This window comes from Canis lupus, chromosome Y, assembly GCF_048164855.1.
Source record: "Canis lupus baileyi chromosome Y, mCanLup2.hap1, whole genome shotgun sequence".
NCBI lineage: Eukaryota > Metazoa > Chordata > Mammalia > Carnivora > Canidae > Canis > Canis lupus.
In genome coordinates this window covers 7,432,986-7,457,306 of record NC_132877.1, presented here as the reverse complement: position 1 = coordinate 7,457,306, position 24,321 = coordinate 7,432,986, and the positions used below count along the sequence as shown (strand labels likewise).

At 37.8% G+C, this 24,321-nt stretch overlaps 1 protein-coding gene across 12 annotated transcripts in view; it reads right to left on the bottom strand.

Moving 5' to 3' along the window:
- LOC140629100 (protein WWC3-like) overlaps positions 1-24,321 on the bottom strand; it is a 253,207-nt gene that overhangs the window by 150,503 nt on the left and 78,383 nt on the right. The window contains exon 2 of one of the 12 annotated variants that reach the window (XM_072818542.1): positions 6,209-6,308. The exons of the other annotated variants lie outside the window; for them this stretch is intronic. The gene's annotated coding sequence lies outside the window, so the exon portion shown is untranslated. The remainder of the gene's footprint in view (positions 1-6,208; positions 6,309-24,321) is intronic. 12 annotated transcript variants of the gene reach the window in all.

Genomic DNA, 24,321 nt, shown 5'->3' with positions numbered 1-24,321 from the left:
TCTATACCCTAAAAACTACAGAACACTTCTGAAAGAAATTGAGGGAGACACAAAGAGATGAGAAAATATTCCATGCTCATTGACAGGAAGATTTAATATTGTGAAGATGTCTATGCCACCCAGGGCAATTTACACGTTCAATGCAAGCCCTATCAAAATACCATGGACTTTCTTCAGAGAGTTGGAACAAATCATTTTAAGATTTGTGTGGAATCAGAAAAGACCCTGAACTGCCAAGGGAATATTGAAAAAGAAAACTAGAGCCAGGGGCATCACAATGCTGGATTTCAAGTTGTTCAACAAAGCTGTGATCATCAAGACAGTTAGTGGCACAAAAACCGACACCTAGATCAATGGAACAGAATAGAGAATCGAGAAATGGGCCCTCAACTATGGTCAACTAATATTTGACAAAGCAGAAAACACCATCCCTGGAAAAAGGACAGTCTCTTCAATAAATGGTGCTGGGAAAATTGGACAGCCACATGCAGAAGAATGAAACTGGACCATTCTCTTACACCACACAGAAAGATAAACTTAAAACGGATGAAAGATCTAAATGTGAGACAAGAATCCATCAAAATCCTAGAGGAGAATACAGGCAACACCCTTTTTTGAACTTGGCCACAGCAACTAGTTGTGAGATACATCTATGAAGCTAAGAGAAACAAAAGCAAAAATGAACTATTGGAACTTAATCAGGATAAAAACCTCTGCAGAGCAGAAGAAGCAGTCAACACAACTAAAAGACAACCTACAGAATGGGAGAAGATATTTGCAAATGACATACCAGATAAAGGGCTAATATCCAAGATCTATAAAGAACGTATTAAACTCAACACCCAAGAAACAATTCAATCATGAAATGGGCAAAAGATATGCACAGACATTTCACCAAAGAAGACATACACTTGGTCAACAAGCACATGAGAAAATGCTCCACATCACTTGCCATAAGGGAAATACAAATCAAAAGGACAAGGAGATACCACCTCACACCAGTGAGAATGACAGAAATTAACAAAACAGGAAACAACAAATGTTGGCAAGTATGTGGAGAAAGAGGAACCCTCTTGCACTGTTGGTGGGAATGTGATTTGGTACAGCTGCTCTGGAAAACTGTGTGGAGGTTCCTCAAAGAGTTAATAATAGAGCTACCCTATGATGCAGCAATAGCACTACTGGATATTTACCCTAAAGATACTGATAAAACAAACACCAGGGGACCTGTACTACAATGTTCAATCATCAACATCCACAGCAGCAAAACTGCAGAAGGAGTCACAATGTCCTTCAACATATGAAAGGCTTTATAAAGAAGATGTGTACATATATGCAATAGAATATTTCTCAACCCAGAAATACTCACCATTTGCTTCAATAGGGATGGAATGGGAGGATATTATGCTGAGTGAAATAAGTCCATCACAGAAGTACAATCATCATATGGTTTCACTCATATATGGAATATGAGAAATAGTGAAAGCAATTAAAAGGGAAAGGAGGGGAACTGAGTGGGAAAAATTAGAGGGACAAACCATGAGAGACTCCTCACTTTGGGAAACAAACAGAGGGTTGCAGAAAGGGAGGTGGGTGAGGGGATGGAGTAACTGGGTGATGGGTACTTGATAGGATGAGCAATTGGTGTTATACTATTTGTTGGCAAATTGAATTTAAATAAAAAATAATAAAAATTTAAAAAATTAAAAACTAAATAGAAGTAAAGTCCTTAAGGAAACACAGGTTTCTCTTGTGCATTTTACCCTGCAACATTTTTAAATATGTTTCGTCAGACTAAGAAAAATTGAGTAAAATGCCATATGACCTAGTAATTCCATTACTGGCTCTTTATCCAAAGAAAATGAAAACAGTAATTCCCAAAGTCATATACACCGCATGTTTACTCACTATTTACATCATTTTTAACAGCAAATATGTAAAAGCAACCCAAATGTACATCAATAGATGAATGCATATGGAAGATGTAGTGTGTATACATATTGTGTGTATATATGTATCAATTGCATGTTATATATGTAAATATATTATTAAATATGTATACACATACATAGAATGGAATATTATTAAGCCATGAAAAACAAAGTATCTTGCCTCAGGCAACAGCATAGTTGACCAGAGCAGATATTATGCTATATAAAATAAGTCAGAGAAAGTCAAGTACCTATGACTTCATTTATATTTGGAATCTAAAAACAAAACAAATGAACAAATAAATAAAACAATAGAAGTGGATTATAAATATACACAACAAACTGGATTGCCAGGGAGCAGATGGACTGGTGAAATAAGTGAAGAGGAATGGGAGGTACAGGCTTCTGATTATGGAATGAATAGTTGCAGGAATGAAGTACATAAAGAATATATATTCAATGGTGTTGTGAAGGACTGTGTGGTGAAATATGTTAGCTATTCTTGTGGTCAGCATCTGTAGAGTTAGGGAATCAATATGTTATATATTTGAAATGAATATAACATTATGCATCAACCAAACTTCTATAAAAGAAAAGCCCTAAAGAGAATAAATAAAAGAAACTAAGCAAAGAGACACAAACAAAATACCCACAAATATTTTTTGAGATAAAAAGATAAACTCTTACATAGATTAAATAAGGCAAAAAAAAAAAAAAGAAAGAAAAGAAAAAGAATGCTCAACCAAAATTAGAAATTAGAGGGCACATTTTAACTCAGTCAATAAAAAGAAATTGTAAAAAACTGTAATGAACAACTGCACATCAACAAATTAGATAATTTAGAAGATAGATTCCTAAAAATGTACAATCTAAAATGATTGAACCATGAAAAAATAAACAATTTAAACATATCTATGACCAGGTGGAGAGACTGTATCAATAAACTTACCAACAAAGAAAACCCTAGAACCATATGGTGTCACTAGAGAATTCTACTAAACATCTGAAGAAGAATTCATATCATTTCTTCTCAAACTCTTTCAAGGAATTGAAAGGTAACACTTCCAAGCTCATTCTACAAGCCCAGGATTACTTTGACACCAAAACTAAACAAATGCAAATAAGAAAACAAATGCAAATAAGAAAGACCAATACCCTTGATGTAAATACTGCTGCCATCAACAAATAATTAGCAAACCAAAGTGAACTACAACTTACCAACACTGAATCATAAAGAAAGAGAAAAACAGAAGAGATGAAAACAAGGAGATCAAAACAGTAATCAAAATCCTCCCAACAGACTCCTAACTCTGGGAAACGAATTAGGGTTGGTGGAAGGGGAGGTGGGCTGGGGTGGGGGTGACTGGGTGATGGGCACTGAGGAGGGCACGGGATGAGCACTGGGTGTTATTTTTTATGTTGGCAAATTGAACACCAATAAAAATTAATTTATTTAAAAATATATCCTCCCAACAAAGAAAAGCCAGATGATTCAATGCTGAATTATATCAAATGTTTAAGGAGAATAAATACCAATCTTGTGGCAGCGGGTGGCTCAGCGGTTAGCGCCACCTTCAGCCCAAGGTGTGATCCTGGAGACCCAGGATCGAATCCCATGTCGGGCTCCCTGCATGGAGCCTGCTTCTCCCTCTGCCTATATCTCTGCCTCTGTGTGTGTGTGTGTGTCTCTATAAATAAATAAATAAATAAATAAATAAATAAATAAATAAATAAATGGAATACCAATCTTTCTCAAACTCTCCCAAAAATTTGAAGAGGAAGGAACATACGTAAGTTCATTTTATGAGGCCAGCATTATCCTGATTTTAAAACCAGGTACAGGACAGCCCGGGTGGCTCTGTGGTTTGGCTCCACCTTCAGCCCGGGGCCTTATCCTGGAGACCCGGGATGGAGTCCCACGTTGGGCTCCCTGCATGGAGCCTGCTTCTCCCTCTGCCTGTGTGTCTTTGCTCCTCTCTCTCTCTCTCTCTCTCTCTCATGAGTAAATAAACAAAATCTTTAAAAATAAAAATTAAACCAGGTACAACTAAGAAGTCTAGAGGCCAACATCTCTGAGGAATACAGGTGCAAAAATTTTCAACAAATACTAACAAAATTCAAGAGCACGTTAAAAATTATATACCATGATCAAGTGACATTCATCCCAGGATGCAACGATGGCCTAACATAAGCAAATCAATAATATAATGCACAACATTAACAGCATGAAGATTAAAAAAGATCCTCACAATACATACAGTAAAAACACTTGAAAGTTTTAACACCCCATCATATAAAAACTCTCAAATTAAAAAAAAAATAAAAATAAAAAAATAAAAATAAATAAAAAAAACTCTCAAATTATAGAAGGCCTCAAAGGATTCATATGGGAAAATACTTTCAAAGGCCTTATATGAGAAAAACACAGCTAACATAATACTCAATAGTGAAGGCCTAAGAACTTTTCAACTAGGATCAGGTACAAGACAAAGGTACTCAGTCTCACCATCCCATAACATGGTACTGGAATTCCTAATAGAATAATGAGACAAAGAAAAAACAAATTAGATAGGAAGATGCAAAACAATTTCTGTATAGTCATAATTTTATCTGTATAAAATAGACTCCTAAAACCCATTAGAAAAAAGAGTCAATAAAATGCCACAAAACAAAATCAACGTATAAAAATCATCTGCAAATGGAAACCAAAATTTAAAAACACCCCAAAAATATATAAAGAAAACAAATATACAATAGCATCAAAGCTTTTTAAAATCCTGAGGATATAAAGATCTGTGTACTGAAAAAATTGTTGAAAAAACATTGTTGAAAAAAATGGGAGATTTAAACAAATAGAAGGATATCTTGTGTTCACAGATTGGAAGAATGAGTATTAAAAGGATCACGTTAGAACGCCTGGGTGGCTCAGTGATTGAGTGTCTGCCTTTAGCCCAGGGCGTGATCCTGGAGTCCCAGCATCAAGTCCCACATTGGGTTCCCTGCATGGAGCCTGCTCTCCCTCTGCCTGTGTCTCTGCCTCTCTCTCTATCTCATCTCTCATGAATAAATAAAATCTTTTAAATAAATAATTAATTAATTAATTAAATAAAGTTGTGAAAATCCATCTACAGGTTCAGGGTAACCCCTAACAAACAAAATCCTAATGCCATTTTCCCACAGAAATAGGATCTTAAATAGAAATCTTGTAATTTGTATAGAACCACAAATGACCCTGAGCAGCCAGAGCATTCTTTATAAATAAGAACAAAGCTGGAAGCATCACTTCATGGTTTCAAACTTTAATCTACAGTAATCAGAATAGTTCGTGTTTCTAACACAAAAACACACACAAAAACCAATGAAATATAAAATAAGTCTATAAAACAATCAGATGCCAAATGATAAGTGACAAGAGGACTCAATGGGGGAAATAATAGCCTCTTCAAAATTTTTTTAGGAAAAAGGATATTCAAATGCAAAAGAATGAAACCAGAGTATTATGACTCACAAAACTAACTGGAAATGTATTTAAGACTTAAGTGTAAATAGAAATACCACATATGGCATTCCATGAAGAAAATGTAGGGAAAAGGCTTCTTGACATAAGTCTTGGCTACAATTTTTTGGATATGATATCATTAACTGTGCAACAGGAGAAAATATTTGTGAACTACATATCAGATAAGGAACTGATGTCCAAAATGAAAATGGAACTTATACAACTCAATAGCAAAAAAAAAAAAAAAAAATTTTCAGTATAATAATGGGAAAAAGCACTAAATCTTTTTCCAAAGAAGACATCCCAAATTCAACCTATAAATGAAAATATGCTCAACATCACTCATTATCAGGAAATGCAAATCTAAACCACAATGAGATATCAACTCACATGTGCTGGGATAGCAATAACCATCAAGAAGACAAGAAATAAATTTTAGGGAGGCTGTGGAGAAAAGGCATCATAGTATGCTGTTGGCAGAGATGTAAATTGGTACAACCAGCGTGAAAAACAACACAAAGATTCCTAAAAAAATTAAAAACAGAACTATGATCCACTCCTTTTGTTCATGGAAACAAAAGCCCATTAATGAACTCTAGTTAAATCAAATTTGGTGTGCTATCAGAATGGCTAGAATTAACAAGTCAGGAAACATCAAATGTTGGCGAGTAAGGTGAAGCCTCTTGCACTGGTGGTGGGAATACAAACTGGTACAGCCACTCTGGAGAATAGTGTGGACACTGCTCAAAGTTAAAAACGGAGTTACCCTACAACTTACCTATTGCAGTACTAGGTATATCCCCAAAGATACACATGTAGTGATCTGAAGGGAAAACTGTTCCCCAATGTTCATAGCAGCAATGTCCACAATAGCCAAGCTGTGGAAAGAGCCAAAATATCCATCAATGGATGAATAAACAAAAAAGATGTAGTACATATACACAATGGAAAATTCCTCAGCCATCAGAAAGGATGAAATCTTACATTTACAGAGACATGGACAGAACTGAAGGGTATTATGCTGAGTAGAATAAGTCAATCAAAGAAAGATAATTACATGGTTTCACTGATATGTAGAATATAAGAAACAGGACAGAGGATCATGGGGGAAGGGAGGAAAAACTGAATGGGAAGTCATCAGAGAAGAAAGAAAAACCAAGAGATTCTTAACTATAGGAAACAAAATAAGAGTTGCTTGGTTGCTTTTTTTTTTTTTTTTGACACTTAACATAGGGCTTTAATATAATAACATTTGGTGATGTGACAATCTGAGAAAAATGGGAGAGTATTTTGTGGATAAGAGGAACTGAGGAACACAATCTGATGGAGTGTGCATTTTACAAACACTGTGACAGACACCCAGCACGTCAAACTATAATGTAAGTGCATTTTAAGAGCTAAACACTGCTGGTCATTCATTAATGTATCAGACATTTAATCAGAAGGCCTGCACCTCTGACATGGTGAAAAAGAGAACCAAGGAAAGACTTTTGTTTTTTTCTTTCTTTGGTGACGAACTGCTAAATAATTCTGGAAAGGCAAATGAACACTAATTTATTCAATGATGAGCATTAAGAAGGGCAATTATTGGACACTACATTGGAAACCAAGTGTGATATTGTGGCTAATTTAATATAATTTTTTAAATTTAATGTGATATAAACCAATACATGTGAAAAATGTGAAAAAACAAACTCGCTTATAAGTGAGTAAGGGATGGTGGATATGGGGAGTTGTTGGATAAAGGGTGTAAACTTTCAGTTATAAGACCAGTATGTTCTGGGGACCTAATCTACAACATGACAGATATAACATAAGTTAACATTATGGTACTGTATATGTAAAAGTTGGTAATAAGGTATATTTCAAGTGGCCTTGTCATACACACCAAAGTTATTAAATGATGTGAGGTGATGTTTTAATCTTATTATGATAATTATTACTATGATAAAATAAATGCATCATATCACACTGACACCTTACAAAATATTAAAAGTCAATTATATCTCAAAGGGAGGTTGGAGAAAAACTTTAGAGAGAAGGAAAACTGTATCAGTCAGAAACCTGGATCTACATAAAGAAAGGAAAATCACTGAAGGAATATGCAAAAATAAAATAAAATTTTTATTTTTTATCCTTTATTGACAAGCAAGTAAACAGATTGTTCAAAAAGGCAATAAAAATAATACTGGATATTATGTATGCATATATATCTCTCTCTCTTAGGCTTATGCATATATATGTTTAAATATAAGGGAAATGTAAAACGAATGGCAGCAATGATAACTGGGAAATCACAAAGTATATGAAGATTTAAGAACACTTTCTAAATGTAACATGGGTCAAAGATGGATCTCAAGAAAAAATTTTAAATATTTTGAAATAAATGAAAATGAAAACCTGTTTTTTTTAAAGATTTTTTTATTATTCATAAAATTCAAGATTTTATTATTTATTCATGATAGTCATAGAAAGAGGACAGAGAGGCAGAGACACAGGCAGAAAGAGAAGCAGGCTCCATGCTGGGAGCCCCACACAGGACTCAATCCCGGAACTCCGGGATCATGCCCTGGGCCAAAGGCAGGCACTAAACAGCTGAGCCACCCAGGGATCCCCTGAAAACATATTTTTATTTTATTTTATTTTATTTTATTTTATTTTATTTTATTTTATTTTACTTTATTTTATTTATTTATTTATTTATTTATTTATTTATTTATTTATTTTTTGAAAACATATCTTTAATAAAAGCTGTTGGAAGTAGCAAAAGTGCTGGGAGAGAAATTTATAGTAGTGAACACATGTTTTAGAAAAGAAGACCTAAAATCAATTAGATAAGCTTCTCTGTTAAAAAACTTAGGAAAAAAATGACAAAGTAGGCAGAAAAAAGTAGAGATAAAAATCAGAGCAGCAATCAATGAAAATGACAACAGGAAATTAATAGAGAAAAATCCAACAAAACAAAAGGCTGTTTCTTTGAAAAGATCAGTATAATCACTAAAACTACACCCACGCAGCATAAGAAAAAGAGGACACACAAATTCCTAATATCAGAAATTATACTATAAGACATCACTACAGCTTCCATGGACAGATAAAGAATAATAAAGGAATACTATGCACAACTCTAGGCCCACAAATAAAATAACATAGATAAAAGAGAACAACTTTTGAAAAAAAAATTTTGCCAAGACTCATGCAAAGAGATGGACAAGCTGAATACATGTCTAGCTATTAAAGAAATAGAATCAATAATTAATAGCCTTCTGAAAGAGAAATCACCAGAGCCAGATTGGATCATGGGTAAATTCCATCTAAAATTTAACAAAACAATTCTACCAATTCTCTACAGTCACCCTTCAGAGGATGGGAGCAAAGAGAATATTCGCTAATTCATTCTATGAGAGCAGCATTATCCTACTACCGAAACCAAAAAAGATATTCAAAAAAATGAAAACTAAAGGCCAATTTGTCTAATGACCACAGATGCAAAATCATCAACCACAAATTAACAATCAATGAAAAATACATATAGACAGTATGATATGTCAAACCAAGTGGTTTTATCCTAGGTATGCAAGTCTGATTCACCATTCGAAAATCAATTAATGTAATCCACCACTTCAAAAGACTAAAAAAGAAATAGCACGTGATATCAATAAATACATAAAAAGCACTTGACACATCCTAAGACCCATTCTTGATAAAACTCTCACTGAAGGAGAAATAGAAGGAATTTCTCTAACTCCATGAAGATTATCTACAAAAATGGGGCACCTGGGTAGCTCAGTGGTTGAGTGTCTGCCTTTTGCTCAGGTCATGATTCTGGGGTCCTGGGATGGAGTCCCACCCTGAGCTCCCCATGGGAAGCCTGCATCTCTGCCTGTGTGTCTCTGCCTTTCCTTCATGAATAATAAAATATTTAAAGAAAAAAAAACAATGATTATGAAAACATCCGATAGCTAACATCACACTCAAAGATGAGAATGATGAAACTGTCTGAGATCCTGAACAAGTTGAGGATATCCTATCGAACCACCCCATTCAACATTTTATTGGAAGTCTTTATTAATGCAGTAGTAAGAAGATAAAATAAATGGTATTTACCTAGGGCAGGAAAAAATAAAATAGTCATTTGTTTGCAAATGACACAATCATCTTTGCAGAAAACACCAAGGATCTAATCTGAAAACAAAGAAAAAGAAAAAGGAATCCTGGAACTAGTAAGTGTTTATAACAAAGTTACAGCATACAAGGTTAACTAACATAGAAAGATCAGTTGCTTTCCTATAAAGCATCAATTAATAACTAGTTTGAAGTTAAAAACAAAATACTATTTGCATTAGCAATCCTCTCCCAAAGAAAATAATACATAGGGATAAATCTAGCAAAATATATATGCAATCTATAGGAGAAAAACACAAAGGTGTGATGAAAGAAAAATGAAATAAATGGATAGACATTCTGTATTCGGGACTGAGAGCATTTAATGTAATCAAGATGTGATTCTTTTCAATTTGGCCTATAAATTCATCAATAAAACTCCAATCAAAATTCCAGCTAGTTATTTTGTGAATATTGATTTATATGAAGAGGAAAAACAAAAATAATCAAAACAGGATAGCCAACATAATATTAAAGAATAAAACTGGACTACTGATGCAACTTATCTTCAGGACTTGCTATGAAACTATAATAGTCAAGACAGTGTTTGCAAGAATAAGGAAATCTGTCAGTGGAATAGAATAGAGAGCCCACAAACAGACTTCCATCAACAGTCCATGGATCTTTGACAAGGTGCTAGAACAACTGTATATGTTGGAACAACTGAGTAAGGAAGAAAAGGATCTATACACACAATTTATATCCTTCACAAAAATAACTCAAAATGGATCACATATATAAATGTAAAAGACAGAACCAAAAAATTCTTGAAAAGAGAAATACTAGATGACCTTTACGGTTCCACTGTCATTTTAAGTACAATATTAAAGGCAAATCAATGAAAGACGTAAGGGATGAGCTCAACTTCACTAATATTCATTAATAAAAGTTTCTGTTCTGTGAAAGGCAGTGTCAATAGAGTAAGAAAAGCCATATACTTGGGGAAATTTCATAAATAACATTGTGATAAAGTACTGTTACCTCAAAATATACCAAAAGAACACTTAAAACTCTTAAAACTTTAACAATGAAAAAATAAAAACCTGATTTAAAAATACCGTAATAGAAACCTCATTAAAGGACATAAAAGATGACAAAGAAATACATGAAAAGATGTTCCACATCATTTGTCACCAGCAAGTACAAATTAAAGGACCTATAACCCATCAGATTGGCCTGAAACACTAATACGAAAAGCTGTAGAGAATGTGGAGCAACAGGAACTCTCATTGATTCCTAGAGAGAACACAGAAAGGTACTTTCAAAGGTACTTTTCAAAGCTACTTTGAAAAATAGTTTGATCGTTCTCACAAAGCTTAATACAGTCTTACCTTATGATCTATCATCTGTGTTGGGTAAATATCCTTGGTATTACCCAAAGGACATGAAAACATATCTAAACCAAAACACCCACAACATAGGTTTATAGTACCTTTTCTTCATAATTGACAAAATACAAATTTATCATCTCACAATACTGGATGTCGGGGACCCAAAATAGCTCTCGCTGGGCTAACACCAACATGTGGACGCAACTGTGTCATTTTAGAGATTTCAGGTGAGAATTAGTTTCTTTGCTTTCTGCCTCCATTCATTGAGTCATGAGTCTTTCCTCCATCTTCAAAGCAACTAATGGCATCATTCAGACCTCTGCTTCTGTCAGCCCATTTCTTGTTGACTCTGACCCTGTTGCACTTAGAAGGATGCTGTGATTACATTAGGCCTTCTGGGTAATAGAAGATAGGTTCCCCATCTGAAGTTCCTTAATCACATCTGAAAGTACCTTGTGCCACATAAGGTAGCATATTCAGAGACTCCAGGGATTAGGATATGAATAGACATATAGAGGGCTAGAAGGGTGGCAGTACTCTTCCGACCACTGACAACCCATTGAGGAGATTATAAGGCCAGTTGGGATAGCCACTGAGTCAGTCGCTATCTATTGTCACAAAGACCAGATGCTCTTTTTTTTGTTTTTTTAAGGTTTTATTTATTTATTCATGAGAGATACACAGAGAAAGGCAGAGAGGCAGAGAGAGAAGCAGGCACCCCATGGGAAGCCCGATGCGTGATTAGATCCTGGGGCCAGGATCACACCCTGAGCCAAAGGGAGACGCCCAACTGCTGAGCCACCCAGGCGTTCCCAGATGCTCTTTCTTGGCTAGGTATAAGGAACTGGAATATCTGACCCAAACTATACCAAACTGCAGAAAATCAGAAGTAGATAACATAACATAGGGGCAGAAAGAAAAGTACAAATATTGATTGTACAAAAATTAAAAAAAAAAAAGGTCAATGTAATCTTATGGCACTTGTACTATACCTTTTAGTGTCCTGGAGCAAAATAATCTTTAGATTTCCAAAGCAAACTTGCCTTTAATATGCTATTTAAAGAACACATTATTCATGGCAGTTTCATTTCTAAACCAATCCTCGACACTAAACGTCCTTCACCTTTTCTAACATACCTGGCTCATCGAGAGTTTCAAAATCTGCTGGAACAAGGACGCCAGTCTGTTTGTGGTCAATTAAGTGGTGAATTAAACCCTGTTAGCTGTACTAGTTGCTTCTCCAACTTCAGTGGCAATAACACTGACACCCAAGAGCTGGGTTTGTACTCAGCAGTGAGCAGGTCCCTGAACTCCTTGAAATTGCACAGAAACAACTGATGAGCACATTCCTTGAGATGATTAGTCACCCAAAAAACAAAGTGGAAAACCTCTTTCATAGAATGATTCTTCATTTCTCAAATAAGTTCAGTACCGGTGAATATACCACAGACCTCCAAAAAGTCATTTGAATAAATCACAATTATACTTTAACTCCAGATACTCATTTAAAATATGCATCCAAAAAAAAAATAAAATAAAATAAAATAAAATATGCATCCATATTGAGTTGGCAATTGTCTCAATTCTAGAACTTAGGATAAAGTATAATAACACCTAGAACTCCGTCTTAAAACTATAAATGACACTTCACTGTACTACTTTGGTATGGGTGGCCTGGTTGTTGTTAGTAATAGAGAAATGCCATCAATAATTCTTAAATACTGCATGATAATGTTTCCTTGAGAATTAAATATATGCAGTGACACGCATACCTTTATAAAGGACATTCTTACATATATATTTTATGGAGCATTTTCATTGTCCCCAAGACAATATTAATTATCGTGATTCATGGACAAATTCTCAGACTAATCTGAAGAGCAAACATCTTCTCAAAGGAAAAAAAGAGGTTCAGAGTTGCTATGACTGGCAATGAATCCACAACACAATGATGAAGAAGGTGTGACACAGGTGAACCCATTTCCCCTGGCAATGTAAAACTGCATTTGCAGGAGATCTTCAATTAGAAAAACAAAGGAAATTTCCAGTACTAAACTCACCATGTCAGTATTGACAAGCTGTTTACCACTATACTTTATGTCTGAACCAGGCACATCTCACTGACGTTTTTCAGTATCATTCCTGGAATACTTTATGTCTGAACCAGGCACACCTCACTGACATTTTTCAGTATCACTCCTGGGAACAAAACATTATTTAGGGATACATTTGTCTTCCTGAACCTCCACATGCAGAGCCAGATACCATTCATGCTCCACTGGAGCCTTTCACAGAGGAGAAATGGGCCAGCTAGAGTGATCAGAGATGGTAGAAATGGTACACAGTCAACTCACCTGAGTTTGAAGGTAAATGTGACTGATATCCCAATGGGGATGTCAATCAGGTTACATAACTCCCACTGGGAATTATGCCAAATGTATCTTTTTAAAAGTTGTTTGTGAGAGTGTGCGTGTGTACATGCAAGACAAGGGGAAGAACAGAGGGAGAGGGACAAGCAGACTCTGCACTGAACACAAAGCCCACAACATATATCATTAACTGAGCCAAAGTCAAGAGATTGACACCTAACAGACTATGCCACTCAGGTGCCTCCAAATGCATCTTTTAATAGTCACACTAACCCAGTCTTGCTCCATCAGATGTGCAAACATTTAAACACTACCTCCTTTAAGTCATCATTTGTTACACAAAGCAACAGAGTTGCAATATGCTAGTGTTTCCCCAAAACAACTCTCTGTTTTACTCTGAGCAGAGGGAAATACCACATTGTCCTCCACTGCAGCTACTTGGAGGCATGTGACTGGGCTCTAACCAATTGGCTATGGGTAGAGGTAATGTACACACCTTTCCAGCTTGTCTTTGCAGGAGCATGCATGCTCTCTTTTGTATACATTAAGCACTTGCTAATGAGGCTATGCCTGGGCAAATGTCTATCTCACAGTGCCTCGGTTTTCTCATCTTTATAATGGGGTGGTGAGGCTGCAAGGCTATGATCAATATCAAGGTGTTGGAACTTATTACAGACTCCATAAATGGTCCTTTCCTTTCCATGTTAATTTTTTCCCCTCTAAAAACTAGAAGAATGTCACTATTATTCTGATTTAGCAGCATAGTACCATACAAGTAGAACATAGTTGAAAAGCCTGGGATTCAGGTGCTAGAACACAGTGGAGCAAATGAACCCTAGGCCAAGATGTGCACCAACTGCCCCAAGGAAACCCCAAGGACGCTTGGGATATCCAAGCCCAGTCATCTGTGTGAGCTCCTCTCCCAGCATGGTCCTCTGCCATCAGTGTCTCACTGAGCCCATCAAGTGCACAGTCCTGCCATAACAGAAAATGCTCCATCCACTCCATGCATGCTGTAATGATACAACTTAGAGTGAAATACACACAAACTTCAGCCCAGTTGGTAAAAAAGAATTCTCTAGGGCACAATCCAACAGAAATACAAGAGCCACACACTTTATTCAAACATTCCTAGCACCCATACTTAAAAGAATAGAAAGATTAAGCAGGTAAAATTAAGTCTGATAATAGATTTTATTGAAACCAAATATTGGGGGAAAACCTATACTTAACATGTGATAGTTATAAAAATTATAAACAGGGATCCCTGGGTGGCGCAGCAGTTTGGCGCCTGCCTTTGGCCCAGGGCGCGATCCTGGAGACCTGGGATTGAGTCCCACATCGGGCTCCTGGTGCATGGAGCCTGCTTCTCCCTCTGCCTGTGTCTCTGCCTCTCTCTCTCTCTCTCTCTGTGACTATCATAAATAAATAAACATTTTAAAAAAAATTATAAACAGATATTTCACATTTTTTCCTACAGTCTACATTGTACTCTCAGAACCCATCTCCCTTCTGGCTCACTCTGGTGGAAGTAAAGAATCATCTATGTGGCTGTGCCTGCAGGGCCAGATAGCACAGCCCTAGGGTCTCACTGTGCTCTATCATTCTTTTTTTTTTTTTCATTGTCTGATTCTACAAGAGGTCACAGCAAAATCCACCCCAGTGAGCCTGAGATTGGAACCTTTAAGAAACGTCTAGCCTGAAAAGCCATCTTCCACAAGCTCCTAGTGGAGAGATCTTAAAAGATTTCTAATATTTCAATGACCAACACGTAATGCAGGGAACTTTCAGCTTCTCCCAGGCCTCTTGGTGGTCTACCTGCATTCTCGGCAGCCCTTGAGAACTGCCATTCCCAAACCTGGATTGTTCTTTTCCTCTGCCATGATTCCCTTTCATCCCACTCCTACTGAAACCCCAGCGTGTCTCCCAAGTTGGGGCCCACGTCCAGACCCACCCATCCCAGCAAGAAGTGAGCTGCCCTTTCTGTGGCCAGCCTCAGCATTTTCTCTCCCTTCCTGGGACATCTATTAAAACTACCAGCAGAACGTGGTTATGTTCAGGTTGCATCTCCCCCTGAGCATTTGTTCCTTCCAGGCAAGAACAGCATCTCCCCCAACTCTGACCTGCCCCTAAGGCACACCAGGGAATGTCCATAGGTGCCACAGCTGCAGACACATTGGGGCAGCTACAGACTCCCTGATCAATGGAGAATGGCATCTGCCACCACATATATGTCTATAGTAGCTCTAGAGCTGTTATTAGATGTCTGTCTTGACAGAACATGCTCAAGAGTAGGTGTGCAGATCTGAGGCTTGAGAGACTGGATCCAAGGGATGGGGATGCAGCATGGTAGATGCATCTCTTCCTCTTGGGGATGGGAGTAACACGTGCTCTAGATCTGCTTACTGGTGCAAAAGGAAATGCAGTCTTGTGGAGTTAGAAATGGCATCCAGGACCCACAGTGCTGACCAAGGGGAGCCAGTGCCCTCACAAGCAGACTCAATGTCAGCTCTGGGCCTTCCCATATTCCATAGCTGCCTTAAAAGCCATGTGTCCATCCCATGCCCACAGACGGGCTCTCTGTGTCTATGCCCTGCACACAACCCGAGCTGGTCCTGCTCCCTGGACTCCAGACTAGGCAGCTGGTCACCAGGTAGAACCCTGGCCACTGCAGTTCTCAGCAAAGATAGCAGACAAATGACAAGTTTCAGGAGAGTCTGATTTCTGGAATCTGTCTTTTCCAAAGAGGAACCAGAAAAGCACACATTACAAAATACAGAGACAGGAAGCAGATGGATGGCTTTGAGAGGCAGGAAAAGGAAAGGGCTCATACTGGGGTGGGGGAAAGGCGGGCTTTGGGAGATAGGAATATCTGAAAACCACGTTACAGTGATGGCCACAGAGCTGTATATACATACTAAAAGACATCATACTACACTGAAGTGGGTGAAGTTGGTGGTATATAAATTTCAGCTAACTAAAAGTGTGTAAAAAGGTACACACACATGCCCTGAGATTCCTGCTTAGTTCATTCACGTGGGAAGAGACAACTTCAGGATTTAATGTCATATGAGACACTGTAGATATATACAGGTAGCTTCACTGTCATCTCACTCAGTTAAGCTGCTACACCCATCTGGCAATTCTGATATGCAAATTCCAAGTTATGGCTTATGACTGTCCCAGAATATCTTCCCAACAACAGCTGAAGAGCTGTTAAAACATTCTCTAAATAAGTTATTTCCAGTTGTCTATTTTCATTCATCATATCACTCTGTATTAGACTCTCACATTATAGCCACATCCCATTAGTGAGTGGTGAAATTGACTGATGATGTCCTAATCACTCTTTTAGGCTTTTTTTTTTTAAGATTTATTTATTTATTCAGAGAGAGCGAGAGAGAGGCAGAGACACAGGCAGAGGGAGAAGCAGGCTCCATGCAGGAAGCCCGACGTGGGTCTCCAGGATCACACCCCGGGCTGCAGGCAGCGCTAAACTGCTGCGCCACCGGGGCTGCCCCTCTTAGTTTAAACAGGAAATACACTGGAGCACATCTCACCTCATAAAGATAATGTCGTGAAACTTTTCCTTTGGTTATACATGGAATAGAAAATAGATTCCTTCCTTTTTGTATAAGTCAGGAGTACTCAGAAGACAATGCTGCATGATATTCCTATAGGTAGATATATCGAGCACTATACTGATAATGCTACCACCCATCTCCTAACAGGTTGTTTTTGTTTTTTTTTAAGATTTTATTTATTTGTTCATAAGAGAGATACACACACACAACACAGAGAGAGAGGCAGAGACACAGGCAGAGGGAGAAGCAGGCTCCCCATGAGGATCCCGATGCAGGACTCAATACCAAGACCCCAGGATCACGACCTAAGCCTGAGGCAGATGGTCAATCACTGAGCCACCCAGGTGCTCACTCCTAGGAAGTAGACAGAAGTGAAAGTGTGCAGCCACAGTCTCTAGCCCCAGAACAAACCCACATTGTGTTGTAGCCAGCCAGCCAGAATGTCCTTAAATTAGCACAAAAATTTTAAGAGGTGGGTCCACTATTACCACCTCTACTTCTCTTAGGAGGAAACTGAACTCATTGATGACCTAAGAAATGGCCAGACTACTTGTGAACTTTTAAAAGGCCTCCAAAGATCACTAGCCAAGACCTCACACTCTTACTAAGTTCAGAGAGGGGATTTCAAGCACAACTGAAAGGATTTCAAGAGCTGATCAAGCAGGATCCATGATTTTTGGGGAAATAAACGTGCTATATAACTGCTATAAGAATAAGCATATATGGGGGGATCCCTGGGTGGCTCAGCGGTTTAGTGCCTGCCTTTGGCCCAGGGCACGATCCTGGAGTCCCGGGATCGAGTCCCACGTCAGGCTCCCAGCGTGGAGCCTGCTTCTCCCTCTGCCTGTGTCTCTGCCTCTCTCTCTCTCTGTGTCTATCATAAATAAATAAATAAATCTTTAAAAAAAAACAAAAAGCATATATGAACTGTTAAATAGAAAAGCACAAGCCCCAAAAGGTATCACTTACATTAAGGCTCCAAATCAGCAAAGCTATACTCAATACCTAACATGCAGACTTTAACCACCCAACCTGGAATTTCCTAGTCAGCATGAGGAAGTTTATTGACAGACTCCCTTGGAGCAGGATCTCATCTAAAACTAATGGGTGCTTTGCTAGCAACTTCTTTTTTTTGGACCGTCCTCTCTACCTTTAAAAACCTTTCCTTTTCTATGGCCCTTTACTTGCCAGACGGGAAGCTGCCCAATTCATGCATTAACTAATAAACCCAATTAAAATTTACCTGGTTCAATTTTTTTAATAGTATTAGGTCTTTCTTTTAAATGATTTTTATCTCCCTTATTCTATTAGCAAATTTCCAATGATGATTAATCTGAGAATACAGCTACAAAAGTTCATGGTCAGTTTATTTTTGAGATGGCCAAAACACAGGACACCATGGTGGCTTCATGGTTAAGCATCTGGCTCAGGGCGTGATCTCTGGGGTCCTGGGATCAAGTCCAGCACTGGGCTCCTCGGAGAGAATCTGCTTCTCCCTCTGCCTATGTCTCTGCCTCTCATGGATAAATAAATAAAATCCTTAAAAAAAAAAAAAGATGGCCGAAATGTTGGAAGTACCTGGTAATGCAGTCCTTTAATAATAAAAATAAAATGAAATATTATAATGTTGATTCTTACCATTGAGCTTAACAGAGAAAGGCAACATTTGAAGATAAAATATTTAAAGCCTAAAAGGGGAACGTTTTTCTTTTTCTTTTTTTTTTAATATTTTATTATTTATTCCTGAGAGGCACAGGCAGAGAGAGAGAGAGGCAGAGACACAGGCAGGCTCCATGGAGGGAGTCTGATGTAGGACTCGATCCCGGGTCTCCGGGATCATGCCCTGGACCAAAGGCAAGCACTAAACCACTGAGCCACCCAGGGATCCCCGGGGAAAGTTTTTCTTAAAAGACTTCAGGTCACAGACCTAAAATTAAAACAGCAGAAAATCTGAAAAAAAAATAAAAAATAAAAGACTTCAGGAAAAAAAGTGGCACCTGGGTAGCTCAGGCAGGTTAAGCATCTGCCTTCAGCTCAGGTCTTAATCCCAGGGTACTACTGGGATCGAGCCCTGAATGGGGTCCCTGGTCACTGGGGGAGTCTGCTTCTCCCTCTCGTTTTCTTTCCCACTGCTTCTCCTCTCTCTCTCTCTCTCCGAAATAAATGAAAAATAAAGCATTAAAAGAAATGATTAGGGATCCCTGGGTGGCGCAGCGGTTTGGCGCCTGCCTTTGGCCCAGGGCGCGATCCTGGAGACCCGGGATCGAATCCCACATCAGGCTCCCGGTGCATGGAGCCTGCTTCTCCCTCTGCCTGTGTCTCTGCCTCTCTCTCTCTCTCTGTGACTATCATAAATAAATGAAAGTTAAAAAAAAAAAATCTAAAAAAAAAAAAAAATGATTACAGAAAAAATAAATATACAGTAACAACTGAAAAAGAGAAATAAATGCATCTAGAATAAAAGAGGAAACAACACTGGCCAAGGAGAATGAAATAGCATTCTGTAGAAATGGTACAGCCAACGGAGGGTGACGTAAGAAATGCGATTCGGAGCTGATGCCAAGAAAGAATTCCTGAGATATTTCTGGTGCAAAAAGGTCATCTTACTACAGCACAGGTACAGGACCCACGGGCAGAAAGTGAATTTAACTTTTTATTTTGTCATGGCTTCCCATCTCAGAAGCAGTTCTTGATAACGCATTCAAATGATGAGCAGCACTTAAAAATAGACCGAGTCCCCTGGATTCTGTAATCTCAGTTTAAGCTTTTTTAATACTACCACAATCTCTTCCTATCTCTTGTAGTTCAGTTGGACAAAGTCCTGCATAAGAATAAGACCAAAACGATTTTATCACTAGCCTCTTTACTTCATTAATTACTATACTTCTCCCATTCTCATCCCCTAAAAAACTCTTCTGCAGTCACTTGATCTGTTTTCTTTCTGGCATAAGAAAATGAGCATTATTTGCTGGCTACAACACAATGTGGGTTTGTTCTGGGGCTAGAGACTGTGGCTGCACACTTTCACTTCTGTCATTTCCATTCTTTATACAAAAATGCATCCTTGCATGTATTACCATCTAAATCCATGAACAAAAGAAGGGAAAATGTAAATACATTCAGCCATCCATCAAGCTCCTATGAAGTAAGTGCCAGGAAAAGGTACAGTGAATAATAAATTCTTTTTAGGTCTTCACTGTCATTTGGAATCTGAGATAACCCATCAATATATATGCTAGAAAATGTGCCTATACATACACCCAAAATGCTGCTCTCATATATACATAAAATGTCATTGGTTCAGGAAGTCCAGTTTAGGAATTTCATTCCCCGGGCTCCATGCCCAGGGAGAGAAGCACCAGGGAGAGAGTGCAGATCCTGGGGAAAGGGCTAGTTTTACTAGTGGGTGGTACAGGAAAGGAGTTAGGGTTTGAAGCCGATGGCCAAGAAAGAATTGTTCAGACAATTTTGCTGCAAAAGCTAGATTTATTTTATCCCAGGGACAGGACTCGTGTGCAGGAAGAGCTGCATAGGGGTCATGAGGAGTGCCCCCACTACCCCCGCATCATTATATGCTTCCAATTTAGGAACAAGTTAGAACGAGCGGAAGTCTTTGAGGAATTTTGGAAGCAAGGTTTCCAGTATCCTAGAAGGCTAGCTATTGTTAGGAAAGGTCATTTGTACTGCATCAAAAACCCTAAGTCATGAGACTCTTCAGGTGTCTATCAGTGGGTCACATGCTGGGGGATGATTGCCAACATGTATCCTAGGAGAGTAGAAATAAAGAAAGTTGGCTAAGATTGCCTTTTGCCCTTAGCAAGGTATTAACTTTGAGGCAGCTATATTCCTAGAGGAAGGTAACTCTGCCTGTTTCAAGGACTTGTCAGTGGGCTGTAGGTAGCAAGGAAATGTAATAATTTCTACTCTAAGCCTTTGTTTTTCCATATCAGTGGGGTATTGTAAATTGAGGGATAGGATCACCAAAGTTGCCACCAGAGTTGCACAGGCCAGTCCCAGGTAGATGGGTGTGGTGTATCAAGAGCAGGTACAATGAAAGGAAGCCTGTCCAACACAGCATGAGCCATCATGATAAAGAACAGAGCTATATGTACAAGTAGCTGCTACTCTACTGGACACCAGATTTTCTTTTGATGACGTTACTTCAGTTAAATCTTGGGTCATCTTATTTAAAAACCTGTTTCCTTGGATACTTTTATGCTTATCTGTTTAGGAAGTTTTTCCAAAATCACCTGGATAACTTCACAATACTGAGACTGTACTGTTACAAAAGCTCCCCAGTTTTTTGTAAGGAGTCCTTAGAACTACAGGGCCAAATCAAAAGTAAGTTTGCTACTTAAACTTACCAACAGCACTTTTCAATATCACATGGATATCCATTTCCTGGATTCTGAGCACAGTCTCCTGAACATGGACTTGTATGTACATTCATGTGTGTGAATAAGCATATGTAAACACAAAATAGAAATAGCTCTCCAAATTAATTTTCCACATAGCAGGACTGAACATACCAAGTTAAGATGCTGTATGTATGCTTTAAATAAATATAAAAATATCTGCAAAGAATGCATCAGGATTTTACCTAATGCAATGTTCAATAGGTCTAAAAAGCATGACAGATCTCTATCCCACCACTGTGGAAAAAAAGTCTCTGTTTTAAACCAAAATAAAGAGATGTTTAACACTCAAAAATACAAAGTGGTGATGAAATCACAGCTACAAAGCACTCAAGAGCAACATAAACAGGACAGTGTTGATTCAAAATCCTGTCCCCAGAATTATAGGACCCACAGCATAGCCCACAAAGATGAACATTCAGTGGAGGTGTCCTCAAGAAGCACTGATCACGGTGTGCTCATGACAAACATGAATGAAGGGCCAATGTTAATGGGCTCTCATGGGAACCAAGCAGGGCCAATGGGGATAGGTGATACTGACTGACACTGTGGCGCAGGCTGGCCCAATGAAAGACACAACCATCCATGGCTGGAAGACAGCATTGGGCAGGAACGACCTGGCCACATGATTATCAATGGCAACACGCAGTCTGAGATTCCTGAGATAGGCTGCAGAGCAAGAGCTGCTTTAAAACAGAAATAAGCCTGTGGCTTCAAGTCTTTGCCACTCCACTTCTGTGAAATTTCAAAAATCTCCTTTTAGTAATAGTAATCAGAGACGGTAAGACATCGGTTTATTACACAGTTCTACTAGGGTGGAGGTAGTTACAAGGGACCACTGCACAATGTATTTGTTTGCTCCTTTATAAAAACAAGGTGTGCTACAATGTTCCAAGCATCATCTTCCTTCTGAGAAATTTTTACTTAGATTTTATCTTTCTTTACTCTTAAAAGTTATGCCTTCTATTTCATTTTTGCTTCTAAAAACAAATCAAGTCATAAAGATGAAAAACTCCTGAAGAACTTCAGCTTTCTTTTTTCAAAATCCCTCAGAATTAAACAACTTAGTGTAAGTCTTTTATGTGAGGAAAACAAAATCCCAGCTACTTCCTGCCCCCATCTGTAACCCAGATTTGCACCCAACTGCTTCATGGAATCAGTTCTAGTAGCTCAGGCTTTGGTACCATTACATCATTACTTTGCATAATGAAAAATTCTGATTTCTTATTTATTTTGGTGGTTTGAAATATACCAAGGAAACTTCTTTAACTCCAGTACAAAGGTAAAGCAACTAAACACCAAAGATACAAAAAAGACCACAGGAAAAAGAAGACAGACCTAAAGGAATGCTTTTTTTCCCGTTATATAATCAATAAAGAGCTCACTGTCAACACTAAGCTCTCCTGTGCAATGTGCAATCAAGTTGTCTTTGAACTTTTGAGACTGATGTTATTTTTTTTTTAATTTTTATTTATTTATGATAGGCACACAGTGAGAGAGAGAGAGGCAGAGACACAGGCAGAGGGAAAAGCAGGTTCCATGCACCAGGAGCCCGACGCAGGATTCGATCCCGGATCTCCAGGATCGCGCCCTGGGCCAAAGGCAGGCGCTAAACTGCTGCGCCACCCAGGGATCCCGAGACTGATGTTATTAACTGGATTGGGCCAAATCAATCACAGAATTATTTATCTCCAGTGTCTTCTAAATAAATCACTACTGTAAAACAAATAATATGAGACCATATGCTTCATTTTTAAAAAAATATTTTCATTTTAAGTAATCTCTCTACCCACATGGGCCTTGAATCTACAAATCTCAGATCAAGAGTCACATATTCTACCAACTGACCCAACCAGGTACCCCTAGTCTCTTAGAGAAAACTCACAATGTCCTGCCAGTCAGGAAACCCAAAACAACATTATCCTAACCCCTCAAATTTTCACCCAAGCCGGATTATAATCATGTCCACTGTGCTCATATCACTGACACTTCTCAAAAAAATTAAAAAATTTAAAAGGGTACACTCGAGTAAAAAAAAGAGAAAGAAAGGGGAACAGATCATTTTCAAACTAAGTGGGATGTGGAATTCTGAAGCAGTATTCAATAAAATACTTATTTGTTACAATTTTGAAATTCCACATGCAGTTAACCGACAATAGCCACCTAACATGATCATTATTCCACTGTACTTATTAACTGCATAATCATAATTATCAATAGGAATGTGCTTAATAACAGTGATGTTTCCATGTGGTAGGCTCAAGTTAGGGTTAATAGGAACTTACATAAATTTAAATTCAGGAAGAAGTGGTAGAGAAAAAAGATTAAAAAAAAAAAAAAGGAGAATAGAAAAGAAGACAAAAGGGAAAGAATTCCAAAATGTTTATATTCACATCCATAGTACCATTCTATCCTGCTATAGATTCTATCCTATTATTCTTTTTTTTTTTTAAGATAGCATAGTTGAGCCTTGATAAATACAGGTGGTTAGTAGTGCCAACCCTCATGCCAGTTGAAGAGCCATACTATCGATCACAAGCCTTGCCAATAACATAAAGTACGTCAACACATATTTTCTGAGTTATATGTATTATATACTGTATTCTTACAATAGAATAAGAAAAAAGAAAATATTAAGAAACTAATATTGAAGAGAAAATATATTTACAGTGCCATGTTGTAAAGAAATCTGCATATAAAAAAAAGAAATCTGCATATAAGCGGAACCATGCAATTCAAACCTGTGTTGTTCAAGGGTCAACTACCCATTTATATGGCTCAAAACATAAAACAGATTAAAAACAATGAAGTAAGTATTTTCTATCCCTCTCCTTATCTTCACAGTTCTCAAAACTATCCTCCCTATTAAGCATTTTTAGTGATTTCTTAAGTACCTTACTGATATTTATACATCTATTAAAAAGTTGGAATATTGACACATTCCTTCTCTGAATATTACACAAATGGTTATATTTATACTCACAAGGCAAATGGATTTACATTTGCACATAACTTGATGGCCAGAACA